At 43.6% G+C, this 18,290-nt stretch overlaps 2 protein-coding genes across 3 annotated transcripts in view; one reads left to right on the top strand and one right to left on the bottom strand.

The window, feature by feature from the left end:
• Window positions 1-930, bottom strand: part of LOC311238225 (heat shock 70 kDa protein-like) — a 48,314-nt gene extending 47,384 nt beyond the window's left edge. For both annotated transcript variants that reach the window (XM_084326249.1, XM_084326248.1), the window contains exon 1: window positions 799-930. The gene's annotated coding sequence lies outside the window, so the exon portion shown is untranslated. The remainder of the gene's footprint in view (window positions 1-798) is intronic.
• The window catches only part of LOC311237963 (carbonic anhydrase 4-like), a gene marked incomplete at both ends in the record, with an annotated part of 65,668 nt that overhangs the window by 34,080 nt on the left and 13,298 nt on the right, over window positions 1-18,290 (top strand). The gene's annotated exons all lie outside the window — the stretch shown is intronic.

Here is an 18,290-nt window from a genome sequence, read left to right as displayed (position 1 = left end):
CATCCCAGTAGCTACCTTAGTGACCATAGTGAGAACCTATAGAGAACAAACCTATAGACCTGTTCGCTGTATACAAAGAGCAAATCAGCAATACCAACTGAGTCACGTGACTATGTTGCCCCATACCTGCGTGAGCTGCTGCGGTAAAAAAAAAGATTTTTTTTAGACTGCACTTCTAACTGAAAAATGTCAGGATAGAATCAAAATATTAGGTAAAGAGAGAGATGCCCCGTATTCCATTGCAGTTTGCACTGCTTCCTCAGCGTGCCTCTCCGCGGACCTATATATTTTATGCATAGCGTGGGTGGTGATGATGATGATGATAGAAACCGCTGTGGCCCATACAGTTGAATGCTGGTATTATACTCACTGAGGGACACGAAGAAGTCAAGTCCGATGGGATTTGGGAATCTCAAATACAAATCGGGATTGGAATAAAAAATGCATTTATATTAAACAATACAGAATATACAGCACTTCTTGGGGTTTGTAGGGTAAGCACTTATTCCCTCCCCCCTGAACATTTATGGAGATGTATGGGCCTTTTAAGTCAGTGATAAAAGTGTCTTTCAAGGATAAGTGAGCTCCTGCACTGATTACTACTACTACTACTACTACTACTTGGCAATTCGCCTGACAATGAGAAAACTTAAAAGATTGATTATTTTTATTCTGTGATTCTCCGTAAACTTTTTTGCGTCTGCCAACATGTTACTTTCCTCCCAGAATCAGTCATTCTCTCCTTCTGGCAGTGGTACACAATTTCACATTTTGTTAACATGTTGCAGTTCTACTCACCTTCAGCTTTTGAAGAAAGGAAACTCAGTGTTTGAATAAAATAGCTTCTGTATAGCGATGTCCTCCTTAAGGCCTCTACATGCTACAGCAACTTCAAAGCAACTTCAACACAACATCAGCGCGATTTCAGCGCGGTTGTTGTTTAGGGTCTTGTAGACTGTGTTGCGAGGAATCTGCGTACATGTCTCCAAAATCTAACCTAAACAACCGTTGCGTTGATATTGCGTAGCAGTGATTGGTTGGTTAGCGAATGGGGGCGGGGCTGTCATAGAATAATATAGGTATCGCAGAGAATACCATCCGCCATTGTTGTAGCCAGCTAGCGTTGATGCTAAATAATTAGCGTCACATAGCTGGCCTTTTTCTGAAAACCCAAGCACATATTGTTCCATAGCATACGCCTTCAGTTGATCATGACAAATCCTCTCTTACCTTGACGATAAAAAAGCCTCCATAATTTAGTAAATAAAGCTGTAGCCAGCCAGCTAGCATTGGTGCTATACAAAATGCTATCCACATTAGCTGCATAGCTAAATACAATGGTATCCTGAGGTAACTTTAACGTTAAATACAACGTTTGCTAGTCGAAATGACTGGACACACACAGGGACAAGTTAAACATCAATCAATTAATTTATTCCAATAGGTAGTTTGAGCTGCATGTGAGCCGGTCTTTCTCTCCTCTCCATTGGAAACGAATGAAGTTACGTTAAAAAGCAAAGAACCGGCTGACAAAGGTTAAGCTGCTAGCAACAGACACTATAATACTTCCGGTCGGGGAATTTCAAAATAAAAGAGCGACGACTAAAAGCACCGGAAATACGTTTATTTTGTACATAATCTAACGTTAACACGAACCTAAACTAACTTTAGATTAGTTTAGGTTCGTGTAACGTTAGATATTGTAAAAAATAAACGTATTTACGGTGCTTTTAGACTCGCTCTTTTATTTTGAAACCCCCCGCCCGGAAGTAAAAACTATGCTTATTTTTCTGCTTTTATCAATGGGTTGGTTGAGAAGGGAAGCGTCATCTATCTAGGGAACCTAGCTACATACGGGGTACAATGTTACATAGGCTGCGCGTTGATTTTGCAGAAGCATAAAGGTAGAGTGTCTGCAACACCGTTGCTTTGTCGATGTTGTGTCGAAGTTGCTTTGAATTTGCTGTAGCATGCAGAGGCCTTTAGTTGTTTGTTTCTTTTTGTTGGTTCGGTCTTAATTCTGGTTTATCGTTCCCTGGTTTCTGGCATCATTAATGATGTTACAAATCTGCTATGACTTTGTAAACAACAATGATACAATGACCAATTTCAGGGCAAGAAAGTGGATGCTGGATACAGGTTGAAATTCAATGGTTTTCAGATTTCTCCAGTTGATTTATTCAGCAGGGCATCAGCGGTAGCATACAGAAAATTCACAAGATACAAATAATCTCTCAGAGTGAAACAGACAACTTGGTTCTGTCGAGTCTGTTCTAATGTCGAGACTCCTCAGTATTTAAACACTTTCTCAACCCCCGTACCTGGTACTGGAGTCGACTGGTCCACATAGCATAATGACAATACTTTTATTTGACTCCAAAGGCTGACTTTCGTTCTAGACATTAACATGGTAATTCACTCATTCTGGTTCCTGTTTGATTGATTGATTGATTGATTGAATTGATTGATTGAAAACTTTATTAACAGATTGCAGAATGGGTACAATACAGTACAGCTCAATACACACAATTGTTAAGGGGATGCAGACCAGAGAAAGACTTTCGTCTTGTTTACACCAGGGTCCCCCATTTTCAATTCATCAGGACATATATGACATACATGACATACAGATAGTCAGTACTGCTACATCTATACATTTATGACATACCAGATTTGCAAATACAGTACTGTTTGTGATACAGAAGGAGTCAAGAAAAGGGAGTATATACATTTGACGTAGAAACTGTACATTGGCGTGGTTTATTCATTCACATGTTGAACAGCAGCATTACTAGAGTTCTCCTCTCTCTGAGAGGCAGGTGGGAAAGAGGTAGAGGGGGAGTCGGCATAAGCTTTTATACTCTCTACCTGGTGGTAACAGTAAAAGCTCCGCCTATAGCGCCCTCCAGTGGACACAGTTATATATACAGTCAGTGGAAGCAGTTAAGTACAGTTAGACAGTTACTTGCAACCCTATACTGTACATATAACCAGTGGTGCAGTGGCAAATTGACAGTAGGTCAAACGCTCCACGCGTGCGCGCGTGCGCGCGCATGCACAGTTTTTTTTGGCTGCTCTCGTCCTGCAGCTGGATACTATTGCCTCACAGCGCGGCCGTCAGCGCGCGGCCCAGAGAGCGCCGCTGGCTCTGCGGCTCTGCAGCTGCATGCTTCTCCGGGAGTCCGGTTGGATAATGAATGAATGAAAACTTTATTAACAGATTGCAGAATGGGTACAGTGCAGTACAGCTCAATACATACAATTGTTAAGGGGATGCAGACCAGAGAAAGACTTTCGTCTTGTTTCCACCAGGGTCCCCCATTTCCAATTCATCGTAACATATATGACATACATGACATACAGATAGACAGTACTGCTACATCTATACATTTATGACATACCAGATTTGCAATTACAGTACTGTATTTGTGATACAAAAAGAGTCCAGAAAGAAAAGAGTATATACATTAGGCGTAGAAACTGTACATTGGATTGGGTAGGTGGGGGTGGGACTGTACATTGGAGGTGGTTGGGGGGGGGGGGGGGGGGGGTAGGAGTGGGGGGGGGGGGGGGTGTTGGCGGGGGTTGTGTTCGGACATTTACAGGGGCCAGTTTCGAGTTGCAGTCTCCCTTAGGTGTTTTTTGAGAGTGTTTTTGAAAGTGGGTAGTGATTCACATTCCTTTACAGCTTTGGGTAGGGCGTTCCACATTGATGTGGCATAATTGCGAAACGTGTTTAGTCCCTTGTTTGAGCCGAATCTGGGTTTAACATGATTTGTGGAGCTCCCTCTGGTGTTGTGATCGTGGTATTCACTGACCTTTGGGAAGTATTTAGTCATGTACATGGGTACCTTGGTCGTGTAGTGTATCTTGTAGACCAGGCCCATTGCAAGTTGCTGTACTCTGTCGTCTACTCTAAGCCATCCTAGGTTGTCAAAGTGGGCAGGGGTGAGGTGGGTTCTAGGAGTAAGGTCAAGCAGTAGTCTGACCAGTTTGTTTTGAGATGTTTGTAATTTTGTTTTTAGCGCCTTTGAGGTGCTTTGGTACCATGAGGTGCAAGCATAGTCGTAGTACCCTTGAATGAGTGCTCCTGCTAGAGTCTTCAGGGTATTCTTGTTTACCAGTGAGGAGATCCGGTACAAGAAACGAGTTCGTTGGTTGACTTTTTTTATTACATTGGATGCCATTTTGTCACAGGAAAGATTTGCCTCTAGGATGGAACCCAGGTAGGTAATATCTTCTTTCCTTGTGACAATATTGTCACCCACTGTAACTGAGAAGCCGTCGGTCTTGCTGAGTTTGTTATTTGAACCGAAGAGAATGGACTCTGTTTTGCCCATGTGTAATGATAGTTTGTTATCAGCGAGCCATATGCAGATTTTGCTTAGTTCTGAGCTGAGGGTTTTTTCAACCTGTAATTTGTTCTTGTCAGAGACCAGCAGGGCTGAGTCGTCCGCAAACAGGAACAAGTTGCAGTCACAAGCTGACGACATGTCATTTGCATAAATTAGGAACAGTAGCGGACCTAGTATGCTTCCTTGTGGAACACCACAGTTTACTGTGAGGGGGGGGGATAGGGTACCGTTTACCTCCACCATCTGCTCTCTCCCCTCCAGGTAGGATTGCATCCAGCTCACTGATAGACTATCAAAACCAATTGCTTTTAGCTTGTCAATCAGAATGGTGTGATTGACAGTGTCGAAGGCCTTTTGTAGGTCCAGCATGACCATGCCGCAGTATTTGCCCGCGTCCACCTCTTGTTTGATGTGGTCGTTTAAATAGAGAAGGCATGTGTCAGTGGAGTGGGATGTTCTGAAGCCAGATTGGAATTCGTAGATTAGATTTTTTTCCGCAAGGTATTTTTCGACCTGTTCGTATACAATTTTTTCCATGACTTTCGAGATGGAGGTAAGGATAGAAACAGGGCGGTAGTTGCCTGGGTCTAATTTACTGCCTTTTTTGTGCAGAGGGGTCACTCTCGCAATTTTGAAGTCCTTGGGGACGTGTCCCTGTTTTATAGAGAGGTTTATTATGTGTGTGATGACTGGGGTGATGGCGGCTGCTGAGTCTCTGAGGAATTTGGAGGGGATGTTGTCATGGCCAGTGGCCTTGTTAGGTTGGAGGGCGCTCAGTTTTTTGAGTACCTCATCTGTTGTTACCATTTCCAGTTTGAAGTCGTCTTTGTGGACCCCTAGGTTTTTGTAGTAAGCTACTATGTGTTCTACCCCATAATGCCCTGAGTGGGAGGGTAGTTTGTTTACCAGTGTTGTGGCTATGTTTGTGAAGAAACTATTTAAGTAATTGGCTACATCCAGCTTTTCTGTGATGAGCGTGTTGTCCGTCTTTATGTTTATGTTTGAGAATCTGGTTTTAAGTTTTTTACTGCAGCCTAGTTGGTTATTGAGTAATTTCCAAAGTTCACGCGGTTTGTTTTTGTTTTCCTCGGTTTTGTCATTGATGAATTTTTTCTTTGCTGTTTTGATCATGGAGTTTACATCATTTCTTAGTCTGTTTCTTTGCAGTTTGAGTTCAGTCACGTGGGCTTGGAGTTCACTGCTCGTGCTTATGTTAAGCTTTGACTGACTTTTACGAAACTCAGAGCATTTTTTGTCTCTGGTTTTCATAGCGGTCAGTATTTCAGCGTGCATCCACGGCTCAGCGCGATTTTTTACCCTGGTGGTTCTTAGGGGGGCCATGTTGTTTAGGATCGTTGAAAATTTGGTTTTGAAGCCAAGCCATGTTTCTTCAACCAGTGTACCATTGAGCTCATCTGACCAGTCCAGACCCTCCAGTTCAAGGTTAAAGGCCTCGCTAGAGTAGGTTTTTAGGTCTCTAGATGTGACTGTTTTGTGACAGCCAGCCTTTTGTTTTAGCTTTTTGCGGGTACAGAATATCATATAATGATCACTTAACCCGCATGCTATAACCCCTTTATTGGCGATCTTGGACTTGTCAGAGGTCAGGATGAGGTCAATGGTAGTCTGAGTTGACTCACACACACGTGTGGGTTGTGTGATTAGTTGGCTGAGGCCGTGCAGATCACAAAACCTATTGTAGGATTTGAAGACGGGTGCATCTTTTTGTTGCATATCCGTGTTCCAATCCCCAATAAGAATCATTTCTGTATCCTCAACTCCAGCTAAGCACTCATCCAACACGTCATAAAAGCCATTTTGGTCTGGCGGTCTGTAAATTGTGCCGACTAGAACAGATTTAGCCCTTTCAAATAGAATTTCTACAAAAACAGTTTCAATAGCCTCATGATCTAGGTCTGTACGGTTAATAAATTTGGTGTCTTGATGGATGTACATACAGACACCTCCTCCATGCCTGTTCCTGTCATTGCGGACTAAAGAATAGTTCTCTAATTCAATTTCCGGGTCTGTTACTGATGGGTCCAGTTTGGTTTCTGAGAAACATAGTATGTTTACCTTTCCGCTACTGAAATGATTTCTTATTTCTGCCAGTTTGTGCCTGAGGCTATTTACATTAAGATGAAAGATATGTAGTCCGTTTTTATCTGCTGTGTCGTCTATATCATTGAGATGAAGGTAGGATTCTTCTTCTGTGGGAAGGGGGGGGGGCTCTGTGATGTCCGGAGGGGGGGTGGGGGATCCTAGTCCGTGTGGTTGATCTTGTGGCGGTAGGGATGGGGTCCTGTGTTCATTGATGTTAGGAGGGGGGGTGGGGATGATCCTTTGTCCTCTGCTGGTGAAAGGAGGGGGGGTGGGGGATCCTTTGATCAAGGTGGGTGTCCCGCGACGGGAGGGGGGTGGGGCTGTGTTGTTATTATTTGGACCGTGTGTGGGGGGGGGGGGGGGTGTGAGATTCTTTGTCCTGTTCATCTGCTGGCGACGGCGTCGCCTGGTGGTGGAATTCCGTGGGGAGGGGGCATGAATTCTGTGTGGAGGGTAATCTTGTTCCACCGGTATGTGGGTCCTCAATGTTTTAGTTTCGTGTGTGTGTGTGTGTGTGTGTGTGTGTGTGTGTGTGTGTGTGTGTGTGTGTGTGTGTGTGTGTGTGTGTGTGTGTGTGTGTGTGTGTGTGTGTGTGTGTGTGTCACATGCATCTAGTGTGTGACTCTCTCGTTCATCAGGTTTACAACAAAACTGGTTCCTGGGTGGGGGTGAGATAGTGTGTGTGTGTGTGTGTGTGTGTGTGTGTGTGTGTGTGTGTGTGTGTGTGTGTGTGTGTGTGTGTGTGTGTGTGTGTGTGTGTGTGTGTGTGTGTGTGTGTGTGTGTGTAAGGTAAGGTAAGGTAAGGTAAGGTAAGGTAAGGTAAGGTAAGGTACATTTTATTTATATAGCGCTTTTCCAGATTAAAATCACAAAGTGCTTTACAGGCAGTTACATCACATACAAGATTGTAGAATACTTCAAAAATAAATAAATTAAAATACAATCACACATACACACATGTTATACCACATACATGATCAATTAAAAGCCTCTGTGAGGGCTCGAGGGGCGAACCAATCAATCAACGTCACGCACCTGAGATTGATTCACAATCAGCTCGTCGGGAGGGTTCATATACGCTGACTGCCTGACCCTCGTTCGGGTCGTTTTGTGTTCACTCATCCTTCTGCTGTACTCCCGAGGTCTCCTGCGCGAGACGCTCGCTTCCCGGCCACCCCGAAGAGTTTAGCTGTTAGGTCTCCTGCGCGAGATGCTCGCTTCCCGGCCACCCCGAAGAGTTTAGCTGTTAGGTCTCCTGCGCGAGACGCTATCGCTTCCCGGCCACCCCGAAGAGTTTAGCTGTTAGGTCTCCTGCGCGAGACGCTATCGCTTCCCGGCCACCCCGAGGAGTTTAGCTGTTAGGTCTCCTGCGCGAGACGCTATCGCTTCCCGGCCACCCCGAGGAGTTTAGCTGTTAGGTCTCCTGCGCGAGACGCTATCGCTTCCCGGCCACCCCGAGGAGTTTAGCTGTTAGGTCTCCTGCGCGAGACGCTATCGCTTCCCGGCCACCCCGAGGAGTTTAGCTGTTAGGTCTCCTGCGCGAGACGCTATCGCTTCCCGGCCACCCCGAGGAGTTTAGCTGTTAGGTCTCCTGCGCGAGACGCTATCGCTTCCCGGCCACCCCGAGGAGTTTAGCTGTTAGGTCTCCTGTGCGAGACGCTATCGCTTCCCCGTTGGACCTGTGCTTTTGTTTACCTTTGACGTTGCCCCTGGTGAGTCTTTGATAGGACTTTTTCCCCTGAACATTATCCTGGACTCTGGGCTTTCGTCTGCCTTTGCTTGTTATTCCTAAATCCCTTGGAGGAAGTGTTTAATTTCTTCGTTACTGGACTGGGCCCCGTGCTATTGACATTTTCCCTTAAAGGGGACGTTCCTATTTTTCCCCCTCAATTCTCTGGACGGCTGTTTTTTCTCCAATGCATTTTTTGTCCTTAAAGGAACAGTTTTGCACATTTCTGTTGTAGAAATAAATACGCCCTTTGTGTTTGGCTAACTCTGATCTACCTGTCTGTGTTGTGCTGTTGGGGTCTCATACAAACCATAACAGCCTCACTGTATAAAAAGGTTTTTAGACCTTGTTTAAAAGACTCCACACTAACAGCAGACCTGATTTCATAAGGTAGCTTATTCCATAGCTTGGGTGCTACGACTGAAAAAGCCCGGTCACCCTTGGTTTTTAGTTTGGTCCGGGGGACGATGAGCTCTCCTTGGTCGGAGGAGCGGAGAGCCCTATTAGGGTAGTAAGGGGTTATAAGCTCAGCAATGTAGCTTGGGGCTTCACCCTTTAAAGCCTTGTAGGTGGTGAGCGCAATTTTAAAATCAATCCTGTATTTTACAGGTAGCCAATGTAGCGTGGCTAATACAGAGGTAATGTGTTCTCTGCGTTTGGTTCTGGTTAACAATCTGGCGGCCGCATTCTGAATGATTTGAAGTTTAGCCAAAGCTGCTTTGTCAAGGCAAGTGAACAGAGAATTGCAATAGTCAATTATTGAAGAAATAAAAACATGAATAACCTGTTCAAGACAGTGATATGGGATATTGTGGCGCAATTTTGCAATATTTCTTAGTTGGAAAAAACAAGACCGGGTTAGTGACTTTAAGTGTTCGTTAAAATTTAGAAACTGATCAAAGATGACCCCCAGATTTCTTGAGCTTGGCTTCAGGTAAGCGGCTAGTGGACCAAGTGCAGTTACACCATCAGCTTTTTGTGTGTCAGGCCCGAAGTATAGTAACTCTATTTGTCCCTTATTCAGCTGTAAGAAATTACTATCCATCCATGAATTGATCTTGGAAAAACAATCAACAAGAGCTGACAGTTTATGAACATTTTGGGGTTTAAAAGAAAAATATAACTGGCTGTCGTCAGCATAAAAATTATAGCAAATGTCTTTAAATGACACACACACACACACACACACACACACACACACACACACACACACACACAGGCTGACACACAGGTGTCAGCCACCTCTCCACTGACGTGTGGGGTCTCCCAAGGGGCAGCATAGATGGAAAACAACAGCGGCCCCAGAACTGACCCCTGGGGGACCCCACACGTCAGTGGAGAGGTGGCTGACACCTGTGTGTCAGCCTGTGTGTGTGTGTGTGTGTGTGTGTGTGTGTGTGTGTGTGTGTGTGTGTGTGTGTGTGTGTGTGTGTGTGTGTGTGTGTGTGTGTGTGTGTGTGTAGGTGTGTGTGTGTGTGTGTGTGTGTGTGTGTGTGTGTGTGTGTGTGTGTGTGTGTGTGTGTGTGTGTGTGTGTGTGTGTGTGTGTGTGTGTGTGTGTGTTTGTGTGTGTGTGTGGTGCGTTTGTCTATGTCTGGGTCTTCTAATATGTCATGATGTGCTCTGTCCTTGTGTCCATGACTGTATTGTGCCCTGTATCCCTATCGTATGTTCTATGTGCTTTTGTTGTGTTTTTATTCTAATGTTATTTATCTTGATTTTATTCAGTTTTTATTGCTAACCCTTTTTCACAGGATTTTAGCCTGTACCTTCTGGCAGGGGGACTGCCAATGGAAATTAGGGCTAAAACTGGGTGCATTTACATTTGTAAAATGTTTTATTAATGTACGCTGTCCCCCTTGATCAAATAAAGTAAACCTAAACCTAAACTTCATACTCAGAGAGAGAGAGAGAGAAAAACAAGGAATAAAAACGGATATTATGTGCTTGAAATAAGTAAAATAATCTGCCAGCAAATTTGGCTTGGCAAGATTTCTTGAAATAAGTAAAAAATATCTAGGGTTCTGTATCTTGATTGGATGAAGTGGGAAGGGATACTAGCACATTTACTTTGTGTTTACTGCAGAGTGGAGGGACAGAGAGGGACCCATGTTACTGACCAACCACTCTACTCTATATCAGTGATGACTGTCAGAATGTAGAGCTACTTAACACTTATTTTTATAAACAAATACCACTTATAGCACAGGTTATATCAAGTGTAAATGGGATCAATGAGGAATGAGTACATTTCTTCTCCAAAAGGACTGAGTTTAGATTGTTAAGCCTTGAGGTCCCCCTATAGTGGACCCTGCTTTTCTTGATCATAAATCGATCAATAGAGACCATATTAGATCCCCAATTATCATATCATGGGCCATATCATTGGAAAGCCACACTCATTGGCTACAACCCTGTGCAAAGATTTCCGAGATCGCCAAATGATTGACGGAGCTAGAGCCCCGGGAGTCGGGGGTGGTAATGTGTACTTTTGCGTACTTTGGGGCACGCCTCACATATCGGCATGTAACTCGAGAACCGCTAAACGTCTATATCATTGAGATGAAGGTAGGATTCTTCTTCTGTGGGAAGGGGGGGGGGCTCTGTGATGTCCGGAGGGGGGGTGGGGGATCCTAGTCCGTGTGGTTGATCTTGTGGCGGTAGGGATGGGGTCCTGTGTTCATTGATGTTAGGAGGGGGGGTGGGGATGATCCTTTGTCCTCTGCTGGTGAAAGGAGGGGGGGTGGGGGATCCTTTGATCAAGGTGGGTGTCCCGCGACGGGAGGGGGGTGGGGCTGTGTTGTTATTATTTGGACCGTGTGTGGGGGGGGGGGGGGTGTGAGATTCTTTGTCCTGTTCATCTGCTGGCGACGGCGTCGCCTGGTGGTGGAATTCCGTGGGGAGGGGGCATGAATTCTGTGTGGAGGGTAATCTTGTTCCACCGGTATGTGGGTCCTCAATGTTTTAGTTTCGTGTGTGTGTGTGTGTGTGTGTGTGTGTGTGTGTGTGTGTGTGTGTAGGTGTGTGTGTGTGTGTGTGTGTGTGTGTGTGTGTGTGTGTGTGTGTGTGTGTGTGTGTGTGTGTGTGTGTGTGTGTGTGTGTGTGTGTGTGTGTGTGTTTGTGTGTGTGTGTGGTGCGTTTGTCTATGTCTGGGTCTTCTAATATGTCATGATGTGCTCTGTCCTTGTGTCCATGACTGTATTGTGCCCTGTATCCCTATCGTATGTTCTATGTGCTTTTGTTGTGTTTTTATTCTAATGTTATTTATCTTGATTTTATTCAGTTTTTATTGCTAACCCTTTTTCACAGGATTTTAGCCTGTACCTTCTGGCAGGGGGACTGCCAATGGAAATTAGCCTTTTGGCTAAAACTGGGTGCATTTACATTTGTAAAATGTTTTATTAATGTACGCTGTCCCCCTTGATCAAATAAAGTAAACCTAAACCTAAACTTCATACTCAGAGAGAGAGAAAAACAAGGAATAAAAACGGATATTATGTGCTTGAAATAAGTAAAATAATCTGCCAGCAAATTTGGCTTGGCAAGATTTCTTGAAATAAGTAAAAAATATCTAGGGTTCTGTATCTTGATTGGATGAAGTGGGAAGGGATACTAGCACATTTACTTTGTGTTTACTGCAGAGTGGAGGGACAGAGAGGGACCCATGTTACTGACCAACCACTCTACTCTATATCAGTGATGACTGTCAGAATGTAGAGCTACTTAACACTTATTTTTATAAACAAATACCACTTATAGCACAGGTTATATCAAGTGTAAATGGGATCAATGAGGAATGAGTACATTTCTTCTCCAAAAGGACTGAGTTTAGATTGTTAAGCCTTGAGGTCCCCCTATAGTGGACCCTGCTTTTCTTGATCATAAATCGATCAATAGAGACCATATTAGATCCCCAATTATCATATCATGGGCCATATCATTGGAAAGCCACACTCATTGGCTACAACCCTGTGCAAAGATTTCCGAGATCGCCAAATGATTGACGGAGCTAGAGCCCCGGGAGTCGGGGGTGGTAATGTGTACTTTTGCGTACTTTGGGGCACGCCTCACATATCGGCATGTAACTCGAGAACCGCTAAACGTCTATATCATTGAGATGAAGGTAGGATTCTTCTTCTGTGGGAAGGGGGGGGGGCTCTGTGATGTCCGGAGGGGGGGTGGGGGATCCTAGTCCGTGTGGTTGATCTTGTGGCGGTAGGGATGGGGTCCTGTGTTCATTGATGTTAGGAGGGGGGGTGGGGATGATCCTTTGTCCTCTGCTGGTGAAAGGAGGGGGGGTGGGGGATCCTTTGATCAAGGTGGGTGTCCCGCGACGGGAGGGGGGTGGGGCTGTGTTGTTATTATTTGGACCGTGTGTGGGGGGGGGGGGGGTGTGAGATTCTTTGTCCTGTTCATCTGCTGGCGACGGCGTCGCCTGGTGGTGGAATTCCGTGGGGAGGGGGCATGAATTCTGTGTGGAGGGTAATCTTGTTCCACCGGTATGTGGGTCCTCAATGTTTTAGTTTCGTGTGTGTGTGTGTGTGTGTGTGTGTGTGTGTGTAGGTGTGTGTGTGTGTGTGTGTGTGTGTGTGTGTGTGTGTGTGTGTGTGTGTGTGTGTGTGTGTGTGTGTGTGTGTGTGTGTGTGTGTGTGTTTGTGTGTGTGTGTGGTGCGTTTGTCTATGTCTGGGTCTTCTAATATGTCATGATGTGCTCTGTCCTTGTGTCCATGACTGTATTGTGCCCTGTATCCCTATCGTATGTTCTATGTGCTTTTGTTGTGTTTTTATTCTAATGTTATTTATCTTGATTTTATTCAGTTTTTATTGCTAACCCTTTTTCACAGGATTTTAGCCTGTACCTTCTGGCAGGGGGACTGCCAATGGAAATTAGCCTTTTGGCTAAAACTGGGTGCATTTACATTTGTAAAATGTTTTATTAATGTACGCTGTCCCCCTTGATCAAATAAAGTAAACCTAAACCTAAACTTCATACTCAGAGAGAGAGAAAAACAAGGAATAAAAACGGATATTATGTGCTTGAAATAAGTAAAATAATCTGCCAGCAAATTTGGCTTGGCAAGATTTCTTGAAATAAGTAAAAAATATCTAGGGTTCTGTATCTTGATTGGATGAAGTGGGAAGGGATACTAGCACATTTACTTTGTGTTTACTGCAGAGTGGAGGGACAGAGAGGGACCCATGTTACTGACCAACCACTCTACTCTATATCAGTGATGACTGTCAGAATGTAGAGCTACTTAACACTTATTTTTATAAACAAATACCACTTATAGCACAGGTTATATCAAGTGTAAATGGGATCAATGAGGAATGAGTACATTTCTTCTCCAAAAGGACTGAGTTTAGATTGTTAAGCCTTGAGGTCCCCCTATAGTGGACCCTGCTTTTCTTGATCATAAATCGATCAATAGAGACCATATTAGATCCCCAATTATCATATCATGGGCCATATCATTGGAAAGCCACACTCATTGGCTACAACCCTGTGCAAAGATTTCCGAGATCGCCAAATGATTGACGGAGCTAGAGCCCCGGGAGTCGGGGGTGGTAATGTGTACTTTTGCGTACTTTGGGGCACGCCTCACATATCGGCATGTAACTCGAGAACCGCTAAACGGATTTTGTCACCTGAAAGGGCAATCGACAGGCAACAAATAGGGCTTTTATTCTATCCATATTGTATTAAAAGAAATGCACACCCGAGCCACTAGAGGTCGGCAAAGAATCGTCCACATGTGGGCACTTGTTGGATGTTAAGAGATTAATGTTTAAAAAAAACAATATTATCGGAAAATACTAATTATCGTAAAAAACACAAGGAAATGGCTAAATCCTGATTCAACCCTGCCATTGGAAAGAGGAGCATTTTCCCTATCCATAGATGTATGATTTGGCCATAATAAGGTCAAGTTCAAGGTCAAATATGAATTTATAATTAAAATCGATTATCATTAATTACTGTATCTACAAATCCTTCTGTTTAATCATCTTCCCTTTATTCATTTGCTTAGATGTTTTGTACACATGATCTCAATAAGGTGGTTGTAACTGAGGGGTTACAAAACCCTGACTGTATTAAAGATTGTGATATATTAAACCACTGCTAGTTATGTACTTTAATTACTGGCCAAACAGTACATCAAATATTGATGGTGAACACTCACAAGAACACGGCATTGACACAGAAATTCTATTGGAGGGTTATTTATTATTATTAGGCAACGTTAGGTTACAGATTGAGAATTAGGGTCGCGCTTGTATGGCGAAGAATATACGTAAAGTCAGTCAAGAGCATAAGTCAGAATAGTAGGAATACTATGATGGGTCTAAGCTGACGCCACCTGTGGTATAGTAGCAATTATATAGGGCAACACCGGTACCAACTGGAGACAATGGGTAGAGGAAAGTTCGGGTACTCCGTCTGAGTCAACGAGGAATAAAGAGGCTCCAGGTACAGGAGTCGGTGCTTGTACTCCCTTGATCAGCAGACAAAGGCAATAGTTGTAATCCAAGATGCTCGACAGCATTGACGACAGCTAGCCAGCCCCTTCCAAGAGGCAGGCCCGAGTGGTAATCCTCACGAGGTTAAATCCCAAACGACAGTGGAAATCAACGGTGCTCTTCTCCGGTGGTCACGGTCCCAAAGCAATATAATCCAACCAGGAATGGTTCTGCAATCGCCGGTGCCGATTCTCCTGTGTACATGTCCAACGGTTCTCGCCTAGGACTCCTCGGGTGTGGGCACGTATTTAGGCCACACAGCCTGGATAAGTGCACTAGCTAAAGACACGACGAACCGATGGGTAATGCTACACACGGAAGAACTGTGGCCGCACGATATACAATAAAGGATCGACTATTACTTCACATTAGATTAAGTCGAACTCAACGTTACTGCATTAAACTCTGACACTTTAACATTCTATTCACACGCGGTTCTCAATGCTCTATTTAGATGCAAGGTTGCTCACTTCACTGCACGTTGACTCGTGGTGAAGGGTAAGTAAGGTTTAGGTAAGGTTTAGGTAAGGTTTAGGTAAGGTACTGCCGTTTACACCTGCGCCGTATTTATACTTAAGTGAATATCCAGTCCCAACCTCAGTTCTTGTCTCGTATTACTACGCAGACTCTGGGCATGTTCTGACATGCCCGGAGTTGTCTTTGAACTTGCCGTTGGGGGCTTGGGCGTTGGCGCCTGGGGGCGCTGTCCAATAGGAGAGCGAATATTACTCTGGTCTGAACGCAGGTAAAGGGATATTCCGTGTATATATATAAATAATATACAAAGTATATCAAACGATACATATATATATTCAGTTTAATCTGGCCCTTCACAACAGTGGTGAATGAGCTCAGTGAGCATTTTCTCGTATACCCTGCAGATTTAACATGATCAAAGATGCAAAAATCATAAATCATCATTTATATTCTCCTTTTCTTCATTACAATTTACTCAGCCTAGTAACAGACACAATATTTCTGACACTGGAAATACATACCCCCTGGTCCCTAGATGTTCCTAGATACCAAGAACATGCAAATTGACCTTGCAGAAGTGGAGCAATCTTCCATTTACTTAGGCATGTACCTTTAGGCGAAATATTCCTACAGTTTAAAGGACTATAATGTGAAAACACCCTTCAAGAAGTCTTTATTTGTCATGCAGATTAACGAGATGGGCGACAAACAACATAGGGAGGTGTAGTGGTTACGTCATTGCCGTTTTTCATGTTCCACCCTCTGTCCAACGCAATGTATTTCCCCATTGCCCATTTCTAAATTGTCTCGTTTAAAACAAATAAAGCATAAACATTTGCATGGTGTACCTTTCTGTGCTTATTCATCCATAATCTTTTTTTTGTATTTAATTTTTTTATTATTTTTTAAACAAACATATAAACAAACATGACAACACACGATAAGATATACAAGCATTAATTGTCAGGGCACATCCAATGAGATCACATTTTAGTTAGTTGTCTTATATAAGATATACCCCTAATACCTGTTATCTAAAAAACCTACACACATATGCTCCAGCTCGAACCCCCCCCTCCCGGACCCCACCTTGAGAAGTACCTCCACTATCCCTCGCACCTAACCAGACACTACCATTATAAGCTAGCTTTTATTCTCTCCACCACTTCTAACCACATTGACATTTTGGATTCATTGAGACCCAGAATTCTTGCTGTAGATATTTCATGGTAAATTACATCGAGATATGTAAGAAACCAAACTTTACGGCACATTTTTTCCGGTTGAAACCAGCGTGATGCGATCAGCTTTTTATTCATCCATAATCTATAGATCAACATGAAAATATTCGCAATTAATCATAAAAAAAATCACAACATTTTATTTCAACCAAAAATGCTTAAACAATAATGTTAGTGATAGAAGGGAACTCATTTTGTGCACAAATGGAAAGCTTTTCAATTTCCATGCGGCAGAATTGTTACAATAGCCGATAATCCATTTCCCCAATGATGTGTGTGAAAAAAGGGTTAGCAATAAAAACAGAATAAAATCAAGATAAATAACATTAGAATAAAAACACAACAAAAGCACATAGACATACGATAGGGATACAGGTCACAATACAGTCATGGACACAAGGACAGAGCACATCATGACATATTAAGAGACCCAGACATAGACAGACGCACCATATCCACACACACACATACACACACAGACACCTCAGTGTTGACAGTGCTGGTTTTCAATGAGCCATTCCCTAACCCTGCACTTGAATGAGTGATATGATGTGGACACTCTAATTGTTTGAGGTATTGAGTTCCATTGGTGGGATGCTCTGTATGAAAAGACGGCCTGGCCAAATACACTTTTTTTTAAAGGGATTGTACAGTCCCCCCTTGCCGCACCTCTAGTGTTCCTGGTTGAGGCAGACTTGAGGTTGATGAAACCGGACAAAGGAGGAGGAGCCAATCCACACTTTATTTTAAAAACTAGACAGACGTTTTGATATAGAGTCAGGTTTTCCCAACTGAGTAGATCATATTTTTTTAGAATGTGACAATGATGGTACCTGAATGGTTTCTTGTCTAGAATTTGTATTGCTTGTTTGTATAGTGATTGAAGTGGTTTCAGAATGGTGGAATGTGAATTGGACCAGGTTATCAAACAGTATGTGATGTGGGAAAGAACCATTGAATGAAAATATAGCTTTGCTGCCTCGGTTGAAAGGAAGTTTCTTATGTACCTGAAGTTTGATAGGCTGAACTTTACCTTATTGCAGACTTTTTTTATGTGATTTTTGAAGCTAAGGTTTGGGTAATCCTAAATACTTATATTCTGATACTGTAATTTCTGACCGGAGATAAAGATATCCTGCTCTGTAACTTCTCTGTGGCCCTTGGAGAAGAACATACAGACAGATACTATCCCCCCCCCTCACAGTAAGCTGTGGTGTTCCACAAGGAAGCATACTAGGTCCGCTACTGTTCCTAATTTATGCAAATGACATGTCGTCAGCTTGTGACTGCAACTTGTTCCTGTTTGCGGACGACTCAGCCCTGCTGGTCTCTGACAAGAACAAGTTACAGGTTGAAAAAACCCTCAGCTCGGAACTAGGCAAAATCTGCATATGGCTCGCTGATAACAAACTATCATTACACATGGGCAAAACAGAGTCCATTCTCTTCGGTTCAAATAACAAACTCAGCAAGACCGACGGCTTCTCAGTTACAGTGGGTGACAATATTGTCACAAGGAAAGAAGATATTACCTACCTGGGTTCAATCCTAGAGGCAAATCTTTCCTGTGACAAAATGGCATCCAATGTAATAAAAAAAGTCAACCAACGAACTCGATTCTTGTACCGGATCTCCTCACTGGTAAACAAGAATACCCTGAAGACTCTGGCAGGAGCACTCATTCAAGGGTACTACGACTATGCTTGCACCTCATGGTACCAAAGCACCTCAAAGGCGCTAAAAACAAAATTACAAACATCTCAAAACAAACTGGTCAGACTACTGCTTGACCTTACTCCTAGAACCCACCTCACCCCTGCCCACTTTGACAACCTAGGATGGCTTAGAGTAGACGACAGAGTACA

This window comes from Notolepis coatsorum, assembly GCF_963971535.1.
Source record: "Notolepis coatsorum genome assembly, chromosome: 12".
In the NCBI taxonomy this organism is placed as follows: domain Eukaryota; kingdom Metazoa; phylum Chordata; class Actinopteri; order Aulopiformes; family Paralepididae; genus Notolepis; species Notolepis coatsorum.
Note: the sequence above shows the minus strand (reverse complement) of the source record. Positions and strands in the feature narration are given on the sequence as shown.